The sequence below is a fragment of the Crinia signifera genome, chromosome 1 (genome assembly GCF_055691185.1).
Source record: "Crinia signifera chromosome 1, ASM5569118v1, whole genome shotgun sequence".
NCBI lineage: Eukaryota > Metazoa > Chordata > Amphibia > Anura > Myobatrachidae > Crinia > Crinia signifera.
The window spans coordinates 467188035-467208816 of record NC_139217.1 but is presented as its reverse complement, the minus strand read 5'-3'; the positions used below and the strand labels follow the sequence as shown (position 1 = coordinate 467208816).

Here is a 20782-nt window from a genome sequence, read left to right as displayed (position 1 = left end):
AGACCCTTGGCAGCTCCCCGGGAGGCTAATTACAATTTGGCACTTTTTTGCGATTTATTGTATGTATATCCCTATGGATCTGGCGGGGGGGGGGGGGGGGAGTGGAATGGATGGGAAATGAGTGAGTAGCGCTATTTGCCAGGTGGCAGTGTGGGAGCGCTGCTGAATTTGAAAACACTGGCCGGACGCTGATTGGTCACTTCCCAGCCACCGCCCTGCGGCTCAAACCAGCTGGCCGGACCTTCCTCAACCCGCCCCCCATTGCACATGTAGGAGGTTCCAGGATGGGTAGTCGGACGGCCAGCAGGTCCGACGACCTGCTCGGGTCTGATGCGCATCGGACCGCACATCGGACCTAAGGGGACATCAAACCGAGCCGATTTGGGCCCATGTCAGGCCCCAATTCGTTGCGATCTGTAATCGGCCCAAATCGGCTGTTTATGTGCACCTTAAGACTCTTCAGTGCATCTCTATGAAATGAGTGGAGAAAGATCTGTCCTAGATCAGCAGCCCCCTTTCTTGAGGCCCCTTTGACAGCTAGAGCTGTCAAAGGGGCCTCAAGAAATGTCCCTGTGCATTACACCAAGGATATGATGAAATATACAATTTAATGAACCACACCATTTTATGACCAATAATAACGGGATGTGGTTAGGATACCAGCAGTCAGAATGCCTGCAGTAGGAATACAAACGCCAGAACTCTGACACTGCTTACAATGCCAATGACAGAATCCCAAATGTTTTCACCCTGAATGTAAGTATTCTGGGACTGGATAGAGTTAGGCTGTGTTTTTGTACATATGTGTGAGTGTTTGTGTGCGGGGGGGGGGGGTTAGGCACTAGTTTAGGAGGGATAGGCTGCAGGTACTGTGGGTAAGGTGGGTTGTGGAAGAGGGTACTTACCTAGCAAGAAAATACTTCGGTTCCTCAAGCCTCACATGGCACTACAGGGGTGTTTCTGCCCAGGCCTGGATTTCCCTCAAGGCAACATATGTGCCTGTCTATAGCTCCATTCCCTCTGGATATAGTAGCTGTATCCCTATATTCCCAGGCGACTATATCTGCAGAGAAGGGAGCTAAAGTTCACAACCTTTATGAGACTTTGCAGAGGATTGTGACTGACTACGTGGGGTATTCAATCCTGAATCCGACTGTCAGGATGTTCCCGACAGTCGGATTCACGGCCGTTCCGACTGTAACTCGACAGTCGGTATTCAAAGTTCTGACTGTCCAGTGTTGTAACGGTCACTAAATTGACGGAACCGGCCATGAATTCGCGAATTGGCGGCCGTTTCCAAAAATTCAGATCAGACCTTTAAAAAATGTCAAATCTGAAAGCCTTCAACGCTGTCTGAAACGACAGCATTAAAAAAATGGATCTTAGATGAAAACTCAGGGTTGGTGAAAAACAAGTAATTTTCAATACTGTAGATGGAGCAGATTGCGTATGTGGGGGCGACACAAGCCCCCATTGCACAGCCCTGTAACTGTATTTACTGTAGATCAATCCGTTAAATTAAAAATAGCTTCTTGCCGACATGAGCTTAAGTATCTGGAGAAATAAACTTAAATTGAGACCTGCATAGTGTGGGTTGTTAGTTAGAAACCGCTTTGTTGCTCTCAGACCTCGAGCATGGGGGATACTTGTGTACAGACAGCGGTTTCTAACTAACAACCCACACTATGCAGTTCAAACAAATATTTACCTGCAACTCATCCTTTGTTGTGTACTTAATTATGTGCCCATGTGGTCTTGCCTATGTGGGAAAGACCACACGTAAATTTAAGGATCGCATTGCACTGCATTGCAGTGCCATATGACATGGGATTGATGGAAAACTGTCAGATCAGCCTGTAGCTAGGCCATACTTGCCTACTTTCAATTTCACCTCTCCGGGAGAAGCCCAGAGAGGCAACACATCAGGGGGGTGGGATCAAGGCTGACATCACTTGGTCCTGCCCCCCACACCAGAAAACTCTGTGATTCGCAGGCCACAGAGAGGGGCAGAGCTTAAAATACGTGCAATGCCACGACCGTGACATTTTAGGGGCGGGGGAAATTACCAGAATGCGGGAGACTTGACCACCTTCCGGGGGGCCGGGAGGCGGACCCGATTTCCGGGAGGCTCCTGGCCATTCCGAGAGGGTAGGCAAGCCTGAGCTAGGCACTTCCATGCTATGCATCATGGAATGTCTGCCATCAGATATAATGTTGATGGAGTGCCAGTGTCCTCTCGTGGAGGAGATCAGGCAAAAATATTGTTGCAAAAGGAAGCCCATTGGACACACAAATTGAATATAGTTAATCCATTTGGTTTGAACAAACAGTTAAATCTCAACTGTTTTCTTTAAGAATATATATATATATTTTTTTTCTATCAGCCTGCTTGTTATGTTTACCGTCACTTAGCAACCGGTCTCTCCCCACAGCATCAGTGTGATGTCATTCCCTACGCGACTGTAGGCACTGACCAGGGGTGGAGAAGACGGCTAACGCGCACATCCGGTGTTTGGTGAAGGTATAAAGGTATGTATTTTTTATTGTACTACTGTATTTCTTCTTATGTAAATTTTCAATAGAGAATTGAAATGGTAAGTTATTCCTGACTCTGCTTCGCTTTTTACTGTGAGTGTCACCGTTACCGCTACATATATACATGGGGTGGCTAAAAATAAAGAAAAACTGCGGTGAGATTCTAGGCAATAGCGGGGAGATGTTTCCTTCTCCCAGGACTGCTAGTGCCGGGTCTGATAGGCAGAGAGCTGGTGCATCCAATAGAAGCCAGGCTTTTGTGCCGGTACTGAGCAGTCATTGGGCCTGATACCTATCAGCTGCATTGTACAGCACCCTGGCTGATGGAGGGGCACATGTTTGGAGACCCGGCAGGGCAGCCAGCGGCAGCATCCCTCTTGCTATTAGCCATCTGTGGTTATTTAATAGAATTTCAATATATTTTTTACTTATTTGATATTAAAAGGTTATTATATTTCTTATAATATTGCATGCTCATATCACTATTATTTTTGGTTAAATAAATATAAACGAACACATAAAAAGACACACATTTATAAATGCTTTATTTCAAGGTTTAATTACAGAATTCTACAGATAATACGGAGGGGGCCCTGTCTACTGGCGAATATAGAGGGGACATTGGGGGGCACCACAGGGAGAAGAGGGCAGAAGGTGGAAGGACAATGGGACTGGACAGTTAGGATGTGGGCTGTCTGGTTACCATGGAAACATGAGTTTGAAGGCTGGAGGAAGGATGAAAGTCTAATGGAGCAAGAGAAGGGGTTCCAGAGGCTGGGTGCAGCCTGGGAGAAGTCCTGAAGGCAAGAATGGAAATGGCACGAGTGGAGATGAAAGGCGTGGCCAGCGATGATGCAGGAGCGCGCATCAGTGGTCACGGCTCAATGCTGCCCCGTACACACTGGGCGACTTTTCGCCGTCGACCAATTGACCTGTAGACCATTTCATCCGGAACCCTTCAAATGCAGCCTGTGATATGGCAGCGCCTGATTGATCGGTGGAACCTCGTCTCTCTCCACTTAATCTCCATCCAAGATTTGATCCATCTCCCCCCTTGCCTGTATACGACGTGCAGCCTACAGTAGCTTATAACGTTGGAGATGCTGAGATGAGATGATATTAGGAAAGAAAATTATACCACAAAAAGCAATTAGTTTATTTAGTGCTGGGGGCAATCTGCGTGTTATATCGTACAAAGAGGAGAGAAAAATAATAACCACATGTTAGACGGAATAAACGCTGTAAGGAAACGTTATTTAAAAAATAACTCTTTGCTTCAATACAGCATACCAAAGGACGCACACTTTAATTATGTGTTTCGAGAATATTTATGTGCAGAATAAATACTGGCTGCATTATTATTACACTGCAATTTATATTTCAGTTTGAACACACCTCACCCAAATGTAACTCTCTGCACATGTTACATCTGCCCCACCTACAGTGCAGCATGGTTTTGTCCATTAAAGAAGGCGTTTGCTTTTGCAACCCAACCTGAATCAGACCCTACATGTATTAATGAGACAGGATGAGATCACATATTAACACGGCAGAGTTGGACACTTTATAATTAAAGATATGTTTTTCTGTTTCCGTGTTTCATTGGTTTACAGCTGAGAGTAGTTACTGTACATGTCGATGTTAATCACATTATTTCAGCCAGGGAACGTCCTACATTCCGAAGGTGAAGCTAATTAAACACTCACACCTGTCTGTCCTCCCAAATTCTATCAATTATCCCATTTCCTCTTTAAATAAAGTCCTCAGAATGTGCGCAAGAGATCAGTACAGATATCTGACTTCGCTAAATAACAAACATCGCTCGTTTATTTATAATTTATCACAACAATTCCGAGGAGCAAAAGGAGTCAGGTACACATTGATTTCTGTGTTAATGACTTCATTAATTAATGTATTTATTTTAACACTGTGGATATGCACTAAAGAGCTGTATATTACTGTACGTAACCTGTTTATTGGGACGCGTGGTAGTGGCATTTTCACTGTCGACTTAGTCCATGTCAACCTAATGCATGTGTCGACCAAATGTCCCTGTTGGCCTAACCTCATATCGACCTTCATGCATGTCCACATTCATGCCTGTCGACCCAATACTCTCCAAAAGTATACTCCTTTTACAATGAATTGCATGCAACTAGCTGGCTAATTAGCTATCCTGCCAAATAAGTAAAGCATTTTAATTTAATTTAGGGGCTGAACACTAATTATATTGGTTTGTTATACAAATGTATGTATCTTGTGTTCCTCTTTTGCTATGTTTTAGCTCCTTAGCAGGCAACTCCTGTAAAAGAAATATATACCTGTATATTTTACACCCAGCTTTATCACAGAAATGTATTTTGCAGTTAAAACGGGGACCAGGAAGTGGGTGGTACCTGACCATATTTGGAATATGTGTGTGTGGGGGAGGCAGTGAGTGCATTACCAGACAGAAACCATAAGGGGGCGCAATGAAGCAACGCACACACACACACACAAACTCACTAGTAAACATGCGTTATGGGCCAATGCTTAAAATCACATTGGCACCTTCAGAATACCCCCTGTACTTATTTGAAAAGGTTTCCCTTATGGGGACCAGGTTTTTGGTCCCCACGACGTGACTGTGTAAACAGATTCCAGTCCCCACAAAGTGATAATTACCAGAACACACCTGTGTGTGTGTGTGTGTCCACCCCACTCACACACACACACACAGGTGGCAGCCGAGGAATTAAATGAATGCCTAATTTATTCCACGCTTCTTGGCTATCACACACCCCAATGTACTGTGGGGGTACATAAGGTAATTGGCAGATGGCTGTGCCAATGTAACTTACTGATGGAACCATTAGTTTATGTACATTGTGCTACAGCGCCAGCCGGGCAGCCTAACGCCAAAGTCTCCTTCATACGTCACAAGCATTAGATCCTACATGCAAGCTGTATAACCTTCATTACATGCACATGGGCAGTATGACTGGCGAGTCCCTGAGTGCCCATACACATGTGTATAGCAGCATTACATGTACATGGGCAGTATGACTGGCGAGTCCCTGAGCGCCCATACACGTGTGTACAGCAGCATTACATGCACATGGGCAGTATGACTGGTGAGTCCCTGAGCGCCCATACACGTGTGTACAGCAGCATTACATGCACATGGGCAGTATGACTGGCGAGTCCCTGAGCGCCCATACACGTGTGTACAGCAGCATTACATGCACATGGGCAGTATGACTGGCGAGTCCCTGAGTGCCCATACATGTGTGTATAGCAGCATTACATGTACATGGGCAGTATGACTGGCGAGTCCCTGAGCGCCCATACACGTGTGTATAGCAGCATTACATGTACATGGGCAGTATGACTGGCGGGTCCCTGAGCGCCCATACACGTGTGTATAGCAGCATTACATGCACATGGGCAGTATGACTGGCGAGTCCCTGAGTGCCCATACATGTGTGTATAACATCATTACATGCACATGGGCAGTATGACTGGCGAGTCCCTGAGTGCCCATACATGTGTGTATAGCAGCATTACATGTACATGGGCAGTATGACTGGCGGGTCCCTGAGCGCCCATACACGTGTGTATAGCAGCATTACATGCACATGGGCAGTATGACTGGCGAGTCCCTGAGTGCCCATACACGTGTGTATAACATCATTACATGCACATGGGCAGTATGACTGGCGAGTCCCTGAGCGCCCATACACGTGTGTACAGCAGCATTACATGCACATGGGCAGTATGACTGGCGAGTCCCTGAGCGCCCATAAACGTGTGTACAGCAGCATTACATGTACATGGGCAGTATGACTGGCGAGTCCCTGAGCGCCCATACACGTGTGTACAGCAGCATTACATGCACATGGGCAGTATGACTGGCGAGTCCCTGAGCGCCCATACACGTGTGTACAGCAGCATTACATGCACATGGGCAGTATGACTGGCGAGTCCCTGAGTGCCCATACATGTGTGTATAGCAGCATTACATGTACATGGGCAGTATGACTGGCGAGTCCCTGAGCGCCCATACACGTGTGTATAGCAGCATTACATGCACATGGGCAGTATGACTGGCGAGTCCCTGAGTGCCCATACAGGTGTGTATAACATCATTACATGCACATGGGCAGTATGACTGGCGAGTCCCTGAGCGCCCATACACGTGTGTATAGCAGCATTACATGCACATGGGCAGTATGACTGGCGAGTCCCTGAGTGCCCATACATGTGTGTATAGCAGCATTACATGCACATGGGCAGTATGACTGGCGAGTCCCTGAGTGCCCATACATGTGTGTATAGCAGCATTACATGTACATGGGCAGTATGACTGGCGGGTCCCTGAGCGCCCATACACGTGTGTATAGCAGCATTACATGCACATGGGCAGTATGACTGGCGAGTCCCTGAGTGCCCATACATGTGTGTATAACATCATTACATGCACATGGGCAGTATGACTGGCGAGTCCCTGAGCGCCCATACACGTGTGTATAGCAGCATTACATGCACATGGGCAGTATGACTGGCGAGTCCCTGAGTGCCCATACATGTGTGTATAGCAGCATTACATGCACATGGGCAGTATGACTGGCGAGTCCCTGAGTGCCCATACATGTGTGTATAGCAGCATTACATGTACATGGGCAGTATGGCTGGCGGGTCCCTGAGCGCCCATACACGTGTGTATAGCAGCATTACATGCACATGGGCAGTATGGCTGGCGAGTCCCTGAGCGCCCATACACGTGTGTATAGCAGCATTACATGCACATGGGCAGTATGGCTGGCGAGTCCCTGAGCGCCCATACACGTGTGTATAGCAGCATTACATGTACATGGGCAGTATGACTGGCGAGTCCCTGAGCGCCCATACACGTGTGTATAGCAGCATTACATGCACATGGGCAGTATGACTGGCGAGTCCCTGAGCGCCCATACACGTGTGTATAGCAGCATTACATGCACATGGGCAGTATGACTGGCGGGTCCCTGAGCACCCATACACGTGTGTATAGCAGCATTACATGCACCTGGAGAGACCCTGATTGCCCATACACGTGTGTATAGCAGCATTACATGCACATGGGCAGTATGACTGGCGAGTCCCTGAGTGCCCAGGCATTGAGAGCATTGAAAAGATTAGATACTGTATTCACCTTTTTCCTCAAGTATAAATCTTTATATATTTTTATTGTATTTATTTTTGATATCACGTCACGCTGTACTATGCATTCACTCTATAACAATAGGTAAAGTAAACTCAGCAGGTGACTGCAAGTCTTTCAAAATCAAATTCTTCCTGAATCTTTTCTCAAACTTATTAGTGCAGATTTATTAGTTGTATCCAGCGGTGACAAAATATATTATAAGTTAAAACAAGTGAATTTGCTCCAGCTTACAAGGTACAGATTACAGGCTCAACAGTAATTAGGTTGAAAGTGCCTAGGTGAACCCCACAAGGTCAACATGGGGGGGGGGGGGTGGAAGTCGACACAAGCTACAGATCGACACAGGAATTATTGACACACACCCCCCCCCCCTTCTTTTTTTTTTTGGGGGGGGGGGGTGGACAATTTGTACACACTCCATTCTCAATCGGATGGTAAAGTACAATATGAAAAAAAAGTAAACGAAAAAAAACTCATTTTGACCTTTGCATGTGTCGACCTTTTACTGTGTAGACCTTTTGCTTGTGTGTGCTTATATATTATATACCAAAGCTTATGTAGAAAACGGTCGTTCATGTGGGAAACGGTTGTTCACGCGGAAACAGTTGTTCATGTGGTAAACAGTTGTTTATGTGAAAACCGGTTGTTCATGTGGAAAATAGTCATTCATGTGGAAAGTTAGATTTGTTTGGGGGTGTTCAGACTGAAATCTAAACTGCATTGTATAAATAAAGCAGCCAGTATGTACACTGCACAGAAACAAAATAAGCCACCCATATCTAAAGGTGCCCATACACTAGGGCGATATAAAATGCGAGTTGGTCACTTTTTGTACGATTGCATCGATAAATTGCATCGATAAATTGCATAAAAAGCGTCAAAATCACATGTATTTGACATCAGGTCCAACGCGATGCGTGATCCCGTGTGCAACGCATCGGAGATGCTGGGTTGGGCGCGCTGCACGTTGCTTGCCTGCAATAGCATACGGTGTATGGTTACCGTAACTCTCTCTGCACAAGTAACATCTGCCTGCAGTGCAGTATCGTTTTGCCCAGTTGTGTGCGTTTATGCTTTGCAGGTTGAATCAGGACCTGTATGTATAAAAAAAAAAAAAGGTTTAAATCCAAGAGAAAAAAGATTTGAGATAACGTTGGATTGCTATAGAAGTGATTCTGCAGCTCTTTCAATTTGTGTAGCTTAAGCTTAATTAAAGTGGGAAACACTTAATCCTATATGTGAGCCGGCTGAGTGGGCTTTAGTAAGTAGCCAGCATTGTCTCCTAACAAAAAAGAAAAAAATATATAAAAAAACATGGAAGAACAAAAAAAAACTATTTTGGTTCGCACACAATAAGATTCCAAACATAATAAGTGTGTACGGAAAAGGACTGATACCTTGGACTGCGCCGCTCAGTCCGTCGCTGAGATCCAATTTACATTCTGTCTTACAGTTCCGCTACCAAATAAAATATGTTTCTTTGGGTGCATCCTGTTGAGATACAGTAACAAGACCAAAGAAATTAGAAATGACGATGAGCACAGATCATGCACCAGGATTTAACCTTAAAATCTGAGTTAGTGAATATATTTTGCTAATTGTTTCTGTTTGAGAGATATAAAAAAAACTCTTAAAAGAACAAAGTGTTTGGACTTTATCTTTTTTCCATAACATCATTTCCATGGATAATGGTATTTATGGAGTAACACCTGCAGAGCGCATTGGACTTTCTTTAGTATTTAGACACTGCACCTCCACATATCTGATAGGGAGGAAAGGTTAAAACAAATATAGGGCCTAATTCAGACCTGCGAACAGGTCAACACTACCCCTTCCCCACCACCAGCGCCACCCGCATCCACTTGTTAACATGCAAGGGAATGTGTCCAAGAACACATCCCCTTGCATGCAGCCGAAGATGAGATAATTAATTTGATGGTCACTGACTTTTATTTCCGTCGGATCGCTGAAAAGGTGATCGACCACCCATAAAAACAATTGGTGTTCCCGCTTCCTCCCCACCCCCCTCCCCAACCTGTGCGAACACCACAGCTACTTGCCAGAGGCGTTCGTATAGGGGGGGTACAAATACGTGCATGCATAGGCCCCCCACCATCGAAACAGGGACGAATTTAGAATTATTGGCCGATTATTGTCCATTAATCCTGATGTCAGCGACCATTATTAACGGCCTGATTCATAGTTACATAATAGTTAAGGCTGAAAAAAGACTTGCGTCCATCAAGTTCAAATTTCAAAAGTGCATGATCTTTTTGCTTCATCCCTTATATAAACTGAAATCTGATTTAATTATATACAGATTTTGATTGTTATTTGTGCCCCTTGATGTTTTTGCCCAATAGGTGATTGTCCAACCTTATTTTAAAAGAATGTACTGTCTCTGCCGACACCACCTCTCCAGGAAGAGACTTCCCCAATTTTACTGCCCTGACCGTAAAAAAAAGTTTTTTCTTTTAAGGCTACGAAATCTTCTCTCCTTTATTCTAAACAGGCCACCAATGCGTTTCAATCGCTACTGCAATCTTTTTCAAGGGTGAAAGCCTTGAAACGCGTTGGTGAATCGGGCTGGAACAGGGACTGCAGGAGAAGGAGTTCAACCTTACCATCAGAGGGGACACTTTTGGAACTGAATCTGGACGGGACCAGACGTTACCCCTGACATCTATGCTTTACATGAGAACATCCCTAATCTGATTTCTCATGTATATCTGGTAATTACAGAACTTTTGACTTTTCCTCACTGCCCCTGCCACAGCACCTTTGTTTTTACTTGTTTTATATGCATTTATGTGTTTTATATAAATAAAAGGACGACTGCACTATATGCATTTTCCTTGTTTACACATTTATTCCATATAAACCGGATGAGACACCCTGGAAAAAAGGAGAAGGATTTCAAAGATATATGCTGAAGCCTGTCTGTCTGGTTAACCCCTGATTGACTGACACAGAGAAGAGGAATGGACACTTCTTAATTTCCTCTTCACACTAGCAGCGCCTATAGCGGGTTTATCCCAACTCTTTTTCTTTTTGGCACTATCTTTGTTACGGACTTGGGTGTTACCCACGGTTGAAGTCCGGAGACAGGGACGTGAGGATGCTGCAGGAGGCAGGGAGCTGGAGATCAGGCGTGAGCCCGTAGCTGGGACCGCTGTTTAGGACGGCCACAGCGAAACCTACACTAACTCTGTTGAGTCCCCCGGGCAGATGGAACACCCCTGCGGTAGTGCTAGGCTTTGCCTGTAGCCGCCGCGTTCGAAAGAGCCAGTTACGCCGGCTCTGACCCCGATGCAGCCAGGTGTTACGTGGAGACAAGGGGTGAGCGATCGCCAGGGGGTATCTCAAGAGGCAGCTCTAACTAACGGGCCTAACTGAAAAAGAACCCCTATCTAACCGGCACCAGGCCAAGGACGGGACAACGCGACCGAGTCGCAAACCCAACAGGAGATAGGGAATCTTCAGAACCAAGAAAACAGAAAACGGATATTCCCCAAAACCGGATGCAGAGAGGAAAGGGGAAACCCCTACCTGACGGAGACTAAGGAACAAGATAGGGGGAAAAATAGAAGACAAGAATAAACCGTAACCTGACAACAAGAGAAAACAGTCCCGCGGAGGGGAACGGCCACGGCGGGCTACAACAGAGATGAAAGAAGAACCGGGGCTCCACAGGAGCACTTACGTGACCCACGAAGAGAGGGAGAAGGTGGAATTCACGTGGACTCCGTCCCGGGACAGGAACACTGAACGCAGGAGTGAGGAGACGCCGACACAGAAGACGTCGACACAGGGAACACAGAAGATGCTGACACTGAAGACACTGACGCAGGAGATACAGGAGGCGCTGACACTGAAGACACTGACGCAGGAGACACAGGAGGCGCTGACACGGAAGATGCTGACGCAGGAGACAACTGGAGCCACAGGGAGAAACCCGAACACTCCAGGGACCAAGGTAGCATATAGAACGCTAAATGCAGGGCTGCAAGAAGCTGAGCTGCAGAGGATATCCTGGGATCCAGACAGGAGACCGAAACAAAGGACCAGACAGAAGTTCCCTGCACATGCAGCAGGAACTTTAACCAGGAAGCTGACAGGAAGTGAAGCTGACAGGAAATGGGCTATCACTGGCCCAGATCCCCAGGAGAGCATGGCTTATAAAGGCCTCAGGTGATTCCAGCAAGTGCTTGATTAGCTTAATGTCTCACAGCCTAGTGAATAAATTAAGCTCCCAGAACACAAAGCTGTATTGGCAACAGACCTGCCACTGGAGGCCACCAGTGAGCAAAAATGCCAAACAGACAGAAACTGGTTCCTGACAATCTTAAAACAGGTGGGAGGACACCTGAAGGGATCACCCACTTGGGCTGCCTATTCGCGCACTGGAAGAGACTCATACACATTCCATTTTCACTTCGACAGTCAAAAGGTCAACATCATTTTTTTACTTTTTTTCATGGATGTCCACATAGTCGTCATGGACAGTCAAAGTGTACCCCATGTCCCCTCGCATGGCAGGCTGCGCTCGCGATGATTCATGCACGGTGCCTTGCTGCGCTCAGCACACTATTCTGTTCTCCCTCCACGACCTAGTGGATGGTATTATTATTATTATTATTATTACTACCAGTTTCTTATATAGCGCATACATATTCCACAGCGCTGTACAGAGAATATTCACATCAGTCCCTGCCCCAGTGGAGCTTACAATCTATGTTCCTTACCTCATGTACATGCACACACATACATATACACATACATACATACGGTACTTGTGAGTTATCCGGGCGCCCGATTTTAGATCGGGTACCATCGGATCGGATCGCGTCGCATCGCGTGTTAACCAAATGGCATGCGATGCGACGCGACGAGATCAGCACCCGATTTTAGCAGTGTACCCAATTTAAACATTGGAATCAATGTAAAATGGTCCCTGAGACCCGATTTTACATTTATTTCAATGAAAAAATGCCCAAAACCCCCAAAAAGTGACAAAACTTAAATCCCATCCCCATTGTTAATGCCACTCCACTATTGACGCCAACCCGAAGCGTGGCGAGCGCAGCGAGCCCGCGAGGGGCGGCGGTACCCGTCCTCCGACCTTTTCATGCCCTACTATCCACGTCGGCGTGGAGTTGAGAATAGAATAGTGTGGCGAGCGCAGCGAGCCACCGAGCCCGAAGCGTGGCGAGGGGACGCGGATACCTGTGAAGCCCGCGAAGGGCCGCGCTTACCTTTGAAGGCATCCGCGTCCCCTCGCGGGGCTCGCTGCGCTCGCCACGCTTCGGGCTCGGTGGCTCGCTGCGCTCGCCACACTATTATATTCTCAACTTCACGCCGACGTGGATAGTAGGGCATGAAAAGGTCGGAGGACGCGTACCGCCGCCCCTCACGGGCTCGCTGCGCTCGCCACGCTTCGGGTTGGCGTCAATAGTGGAGTGGCGTTAACAATGGGGATGGGATTTAAGTTTTGTCACTTTTTGGGGGTTTTGGGCATTTTTTCATTGAAATGTGTTAAAATCGCGTCGCGTCGCATCGCGTGCCATTGTATACCATACAATAGCATCCAATGCGACGCGATTACGTTGCGATTTTGGATACAAGGACATTTCAAGGGAAATCGCGTCGCATCGCGTCGCATCGTACTCTTATTGTACTGACATTCAATTTCAACATCGGGCGCTCGGATAACTCACAAGTACCATACATACCTACACACACACACACACACACACACACATATATACACACACATGCATACATACACACACACACACAAATATCTCATAGGTACTTCTTTACTTTCACGGCGCCACTCTAGATAGGACAGATAGGATACTAGATAGGATACGATTTGTATGCGATTTGACATAAGATATCGCATAAGATATAGGATAGGACAGATAGGATACTAGATAGGATACGATTTGTATGCGATTTGACATAAGATATCGCATAAGATATAGGATAAGATTTACTATCCATTTCATTACCCCACTATCCACTAGGGCGTGGAGTGAGAATAGAATAGTGTGGCGAGCGCAGCGAGCCACCGAGCCCGAAGCGTGGCGAGCTCAGCGAGCCCCGCGAGGGGACACGGATGTTGTTTGAAAGCAAGTCCCCAATATCGCATGCCATTTGCATGCAATTCCATAAAATACATTCCGTGTCCCCTCGCGGGGCTCGCTGCGCTCGCCACGCTTCGGGCTCGGTGGCTCGCTGCGCTCGCCACACTATTCTATTCTCACTCCACGCCCTAGTGGATAGTGGGGTAATGAAATGGATAGTAAATCTTATCCTATATCTTATGCGATATCTTATGTCAAATCGCATACAAATCGTATCCTATCCTATCTGTCCTATCTGTCCTATCTGTCCTATCTGTCCTATCTAGTGGCGCCGTGAAAGTAAAGAAGTACCATCTCATATATTTGGCTACATCTGTTACTCAATGTGTGAGTGTGTCTATAACGCTGGGTGGAGTCATAGGCTAATAGCCTATCAGAGCCTCTGACTCCGCCCACACACACTCAAATAGTGACAGAGAACCAGCCCACAGTGCCAGACACCCTCTGCCTCCCCATGCTGCCAGGCAAAGACACTGCTACTCCACAGCCACCAGGTGAGCGACAGGTCTGCCCGTACCCCCCCTCTGCCAGCACCCCACCCCGGACACCCACAAACCCCCCTTTGATTCGTGGGCCCCACGCGGCCCCTCCCCGCTATTTGCGGCACTCCCCGCGATCCCCTCCCACGATTCACGGTGACCCCCCTCCCACGATTCACGGGCCCCCCTCCCTTATTCGCGGGACCCCTGCGACCCCCCCTCCCGCGATTCGCGGGCCCGGGGCTATCCCCTGCATCTCTGGGCAGTGGGTGCAGGGTTGATAGCTTGTTGAAACAGTAATATTGTCTTTTACAGTAGGACTACAGGTCCCAGCAAGCCTGCCCCACATGCCGGTACATGGGAGAACCACAGGTACCAGCATGTGCCAGCCACGTCATTAAAGGCCCGCTGGTACCTATAGCCCCCCTCTAAAGGAAATATAAAAAAAAAACACAAACACAGGTTTTTAAATATTTTATTAAACTGCATCTTGTCTTCACCCAGGGGGCGGCCCTGCCCCCCCAGGGCTTCTGCGGAGTCTTCACCTGGGGCAGCAGCCATTTAAGCTCTTTTGCATGGCCGCTGCTTCCCAGGGCTTCAGCCTCATCATCTGTGTTCTGCACCTGGGGGCGGCAGCATTTTCAGCTCTTATGCATGGCTGCCACCTCCCAGGGCTTGTTCTTCTGGAGCTCTTCTCTGCTACTCCTCTGCCGTCGGACTGGCTGCCTCCGGTCTAGGGGCGGGAAAATTTTGAATTTGTTTTCCTCCGCTGCGCCGATGGATGAGAGGGACCCGCACCATCACCCATGGGGACCAGGACTGCTGCAGACGCAACCACCAGGGTAAGTTTATTGAGAGTGGGGGTGGGTAAGGGTGTTGGAGGGGGTAAGGGGGGGTCGGAAGGTGAGGGTGGGGGGGTCGGGTGGGGAAGGGGAGGTCAGAAGGTGAGGGTGTGGGGCTCGGGTGGGGGAGGGGGGGTCGGAAGTGCTACGAGTGGGGGAGGGGGGTCCGGGTGCGGCAAGTGGGGGAAGGGGGCTTGGATTTGCGGTGAGTGTGGGAGGGGTGCCGGAATTGCCGCGAATCCCCCGCTCAGAGGCCCTGCTCATCTGCCCACGTGGCCACGCCACACATGCTGGAGATGTGCAGGAGCTTCTGAGCGACTGCACTGAATTTATCCCACCCGTCCGTTCTGAATCTTAGCCCCTCCCTCTTTCTCTTCGATATTTATACCTTTATTCACTTTAATTATTTAATTACTCATAAGTATTAAGTCTTATTGGACAGATTTGCCTTCAGTAATGATGCTGTCATTAATTCACCCATCCCCCTGTTCCCATACACCATAGCGGTGTCTTAGATCTGCAAGTGCTCGCATTCAATGGTCGGAGACAAAACCACAGAGGAATATTCCGTTATGTGTGCGATGGTTCTAGGGCTGATCAGAGGGAATACAGCAATGCCCGGCACAACACAGCCTGTATAAATAAAATGATTATGTGCTTATGAAGGGGGTCAGAGAGGTTCCGAAATGAAATGGATTTCAAGTTAATATTAAAGTACAGCTATGTGATAAAAAGCTATAATAATTGAGAAGATCCTGCTGAATGTGGGGATTTGTGAGCTATCTCTAAAGTATTTCATATGTAAATTGTCATTAATTAAATGTGCCTTGTTGTTTACTAATCTATTACTGAAAGTGCTGCATAAGGTTTTATATTTTAATTTAAAGTTTCTGCTTTAAGACTTTTGGAAAGGCGTCTGGTGTTAGCGTGCGGGGATTAATACCTGATGCTAAGAGTATTTAGATTACTCCGCAGTCTGATTAGCTGCTCAGTCAGTATTTTCCCTTCTTCTGTAAATTATATTCAAAATAGAAAAAAAAAATATCCCCAGCGGCTTATTTTTTACTGTGGCTGAAAGCACAGAGTTCTCGGTGGCCTCCGTAATTTCATTCAGCACTTATGGCCTGACGGCGCTGAAAGTCCATCTTTCAATAATGTGTGTAACAAAGATAATGTTTGCACAGGAAATGTGTCTGTGTTCTACTGTGACCCCTGAAACCAGTGGCGGAACTAGAAATTTTGTGCCACCTGCCCAAAAAGTTTCTGGCACCCCCTCCTTCCCCAATCTACAGTATAGATACACTATAATTGTTTTAACCAAAAATACATGCTCCTTGTCAGGGAATGCATACTGGTTGCCAAGGGTTTCATGCTCGTTGCAAAGGATTATATGCTCATTGCCAGGGGGGTTACATGCTCATCGCTAGGTTTTGCCATGCTCGTTGCCCTGGGTCTAATGCTTTTTTCCAGGGGCTTCTTGCTAATGCACATTGCCAGGGGGATTATATGCGTATTGCTAGCAGTTACATGCTCATTGTCAGCGGTTACATGCTTGTTGCTAGGCGTTTCCGTGCTCGTTGACCTGGGTTTAATTCTTTTTTCCAGGGCCTTCTTGCTAATTGCTAGAGGCTTCTTATTCATTACCAGGGGTTTGATTACTCCTAACCAGGGGCTTATATGTAGTTGCCAGGGGCTTTATGCTTGTTGCCAGGGGTTTAGTGCTCACGTTAATGCCAGCGCACCAGGAATACTGCACTTTTGAGTACTTCCATACCTCCTAACTTTAACTTTCTGAAGCCCCAAGTTGGGACTCCCACATAGCCAAGCTGCATACATCCATGAAAGGGGGTGTGGCCTCAAGCTAAAGGGGGCGTGGCTTTGTGAACACAAAGCCATGCTATCATTTTCACCATGTTTTCACCATGCGTTTCTAACTAGATGCAATCTATTACAAAAAGTACAGATGACATTGCACCAAGGAGACTAAGGGTCAGATGTCCTAAGCTTCAAAAGTGATAAAATGGAGAGTGATAAACAGCCAGCCAATCAGCTCCTGCCTGCCATGTCACAGAACGGGAGCTGATTGGTTGGTTATCACTCTCCATTTTATCACTTTTGAAGCTTAGAGGGTCTAGCCCTAAGAAGGTAATCAGATGCTGAGGAGAAAATGACCCAGTCAGTAGGTAAAGGAGGTAAACAGAAGGTGGAATAATAAGACAGTCTTATTGGGAGTCTTGTTGAGGGAGACAATATAACAGCAGATTAGCTTTTCGGCCTTTTGGCTAAGATCAAGTGTAGCATCTGTTCTCATCAGTGGGTATGGACTGGCCTCTGGCAGAGAATAGAGAAAGGCTTTACTGAGTAGCTGCTCTGATGGGCGGAGGGTGTGGGACCCCTCTTTTTTGCCTGGGAGTGGTGAAAAGTCTGGCTGAGTACCTTGACCTCTGCCAGTGGTAGGAGGTGTTGTTTCCGTAAACCCACTGGTGAGAGGAGGGAGAAACACTGGGCCTAGTAGTTTGGCTCTCTTGACGGGGTTCGTAGCCCCCGAAGGATGAGACAGCGAAAGGCTCAGTCTAGTATCCATTCCCAAGGAGCGGAGAAAGGCTGGGACTTAGTAGATGGCTCCTGTTCCAGAGGTTCGTAGCCTCTGATGGGGAGACCGCGAAAGGCCCAGCTTAGTACCTTAACCTTGGGATCAGAGAAACACTGTGACTGAGTAGATTGCTCTTCCGAGGGGGTCGCAGCCCCTAAGTGAGTCAGTCGAAAAGCCCAGTGGAGTACCCATTCCCATGCCAGGGGCTGGAAAGTGCCCTATGATGGGAGCAGAGAAACACTTGGTCGGACGCTGATCGGTCGGCTGCTTGGAGTCCGAGGCTGCAATGTGCCCCCCGAGGAAACTCGGGGGTGCCGAACATGCACGGGTGATCCCAAAATCACCATGCACTAGTAAGCACTAGCACTGCGCACTTCCCTCTAGGTTAGCGCTTCACGTCCTTACCTCGTCCTTTTGGATGGGGTAGGACAATTTTTCACACCCCCACCCCGGCCTTCTGGCTAGGGTATCTTTATTATTTATTTCTCTTCCCCTCTCACGTTCGTCACTTTTCACGTTCCTTGTTTTTTGTAGTTTTGTCACTTTTTTTGGGTAGTGTGGTCGACCCTTTCGGGCCTTCCATTTCCCCAATGTGCCGAAGCTCTCGCCTTTTGGGGAGAGCTTCGGTCCCCCGAGGACGACCCCGAGCTGCAAGGCAGAGGGAAGTCTACTGAGGGTCTCTCCAAACCTTCGGGTGCGGAGGACCCACCATACTAACCCTTCCAGGGGTTGAGAAATGAGGGTCTCTCTAAGCTTCGGCGAAAAGGACAGTCCATAGATCTACCCCAAGTGGTTGACATTCAATAGGTTGACAGGGCCAAAAGGTTGACAGGGTCAAAACCTGGCTTAACCAAATTTCCTGAATGACCATGGTCTGTTTTCCAGTGGACTAATAAATCTTTAGGTGTGTACCAAGCCTTAAAATGATGAAATAGGTTGGGCCATGTCTAGACCAGTGGCACATGCACAGTAAGCTGGAAACATAAGCTTGGATCAGGAAAATTGAGTATCACATGCTTTGAGTATCACATCGGTCAGGATGTCGGCCTTCAGGATACTGACGCCTGCATTCTGATCCGTCGGAATTGGATTAAATTGTTCCAAATCGGACCTGTGTATGGGCACCTTTAGGGTAAGGCTGCGGCAAAGGGGGTGGAGGTAAGGCTGCGGGAAGGGAGGCTATGTTTAGGCGGTGGGGTGCTGGGTTAGGTTAGACACTAGTCTGGAGGGTTTGGGTCAGACTGCGGGGGAGCAGATTAGGGTTAGGCTGTTGAAAGGGAATATCAGGGGGGTAGAAGAAATGAGTTAGGGTACTAAGAAGCCCCTTTTAGGAGTGTACTGGGTCTTTTGAGCACTGGCATCCTAAACGCCAATATATCATATGAATCATATAGATATATTTATATTATATATATATTTATATCTTCAATCTGTGTGTGTATAACGCTGGGCGGAGTCAGGCAGTGAACTCCGCCCCCTGCCCATCATTATACAAACAACCCGCAGATACACAGATGTGGCCTGGCTTTTAAGAGAAATGGGTGCCCCGCACACCTACACAATAAGCCCGCCAGCACCCACACATATCTTCCTGTCCTGTGCCCTGCAAACCCGAAAGCCTTGCGGAAACACCCACCAACACCCATATAGCACCGCAGCGGCAACCACACATATCCCTGGCCCGTGATCTGCAAAGCGGAAGTTCCGCAGGATCACGCGACTGAGCCTCTGCACTCCCCAAAGCCAGAACAACCGCTCCTGCAGCCTGGTGCTCAGCTCCCGCCACCTGGTCACCCCACCACCTGCCAGGATCACCCTCCCGCTACCCCACAAAACCAGAACATCCGGTCCCATGGCCTGCTACGGCCGCACCACCCAGGAGCAACCTTTCGCGTCACGCTGCTCTGATACCCGGAAATCAAGGCCACCCACTACAGTGACAACAGCACACACCTGGACCACATTCTTCACGGACACCTCTCTCTGTACCACCAACGGCTACCAGGTAAATGTAAACTTTTGCCATCATTACATCATAACTCTCCATTCTATAGTACCCACACACCTCCCCATACTCCACACATGCAACTAGGAACTATCCCCCACACACAGTACCCCCAGACCCACTTCCTTAACCATGGTACCCCTGCACAACCCCCCAAAATCTCCCACCCAACACAGTTCTTCCCACCCACACCACCCCCCCCCAAAAAAAAACACACTAAATTTACCCCAGTCCCTCACCCACCCACGACACCGCCACACACACCAACAGTACAACACTACTGCACATGCCCCCAATCCACCCACACTACACCCAAAGACAGCCCTCCCCTATACATGACACACCAACCTCATAAACATCCACATTATCACAGGTTACTCTCTAACCACTATTCATACCACTAAAACAGGCTACACCCCCTTCCCAATGATACGTCCTCTTCATTAAAAACATTCCACCTCTAACTAAAGTTGCAATAAAACACACCCTTTATCAAATAAAAAACTTATTTCACACAATAAAATGATTGACAGTTTAAGGGGGCTCCGCCCCTTACAATGGTGTAAAGAGCGCACGTAGGGCGCCATGAACCACCTAATATATATATATATATATATATATATATATATATATATATATATATGTTAAAATATGCATGTGAGATCTTGTCATCACTTTCTAGTGGAAGTAGTACATCTGAGTTATTTCCTCCTCACATCCCGCATCATTTACGTTCATATACTGTAGGACAAGCGGAATAAGGAAACACTTTCATCTTGACATTTGCTGCTGTTTTAAATAAAACAATAAAAGAGATCTTTAAACTCAATGTTATCTCCTTATTGTTATTTCCCAGTACTCCCGCGCCGCGTGGAAACATAACCCGGACTTGCCGGAAAGCATTATACCGGCGATTAGTCTGCCTGTAAATCAATTTAATGCATGGAAGCTGAAACCTCCATCTTCCACGTTGTAGAGAAGGCAAGTTTCCGGG

At 47.4% G+C, this 20782-nt stretch overlaps 1 pseudogene; it reads left to right on the top strand.

Moving 5' to 3' along the window:
* Positions 1-17452: 17452 nt before the first annotated feature.
* Positions 17453-17588, top strand: LOC146045445 (U2 spliceosomal RNA; annotated as a pseudogene).
* The last annotated feature ends 3194 nt before the right edge of the window (positions 17589-20782 follow it).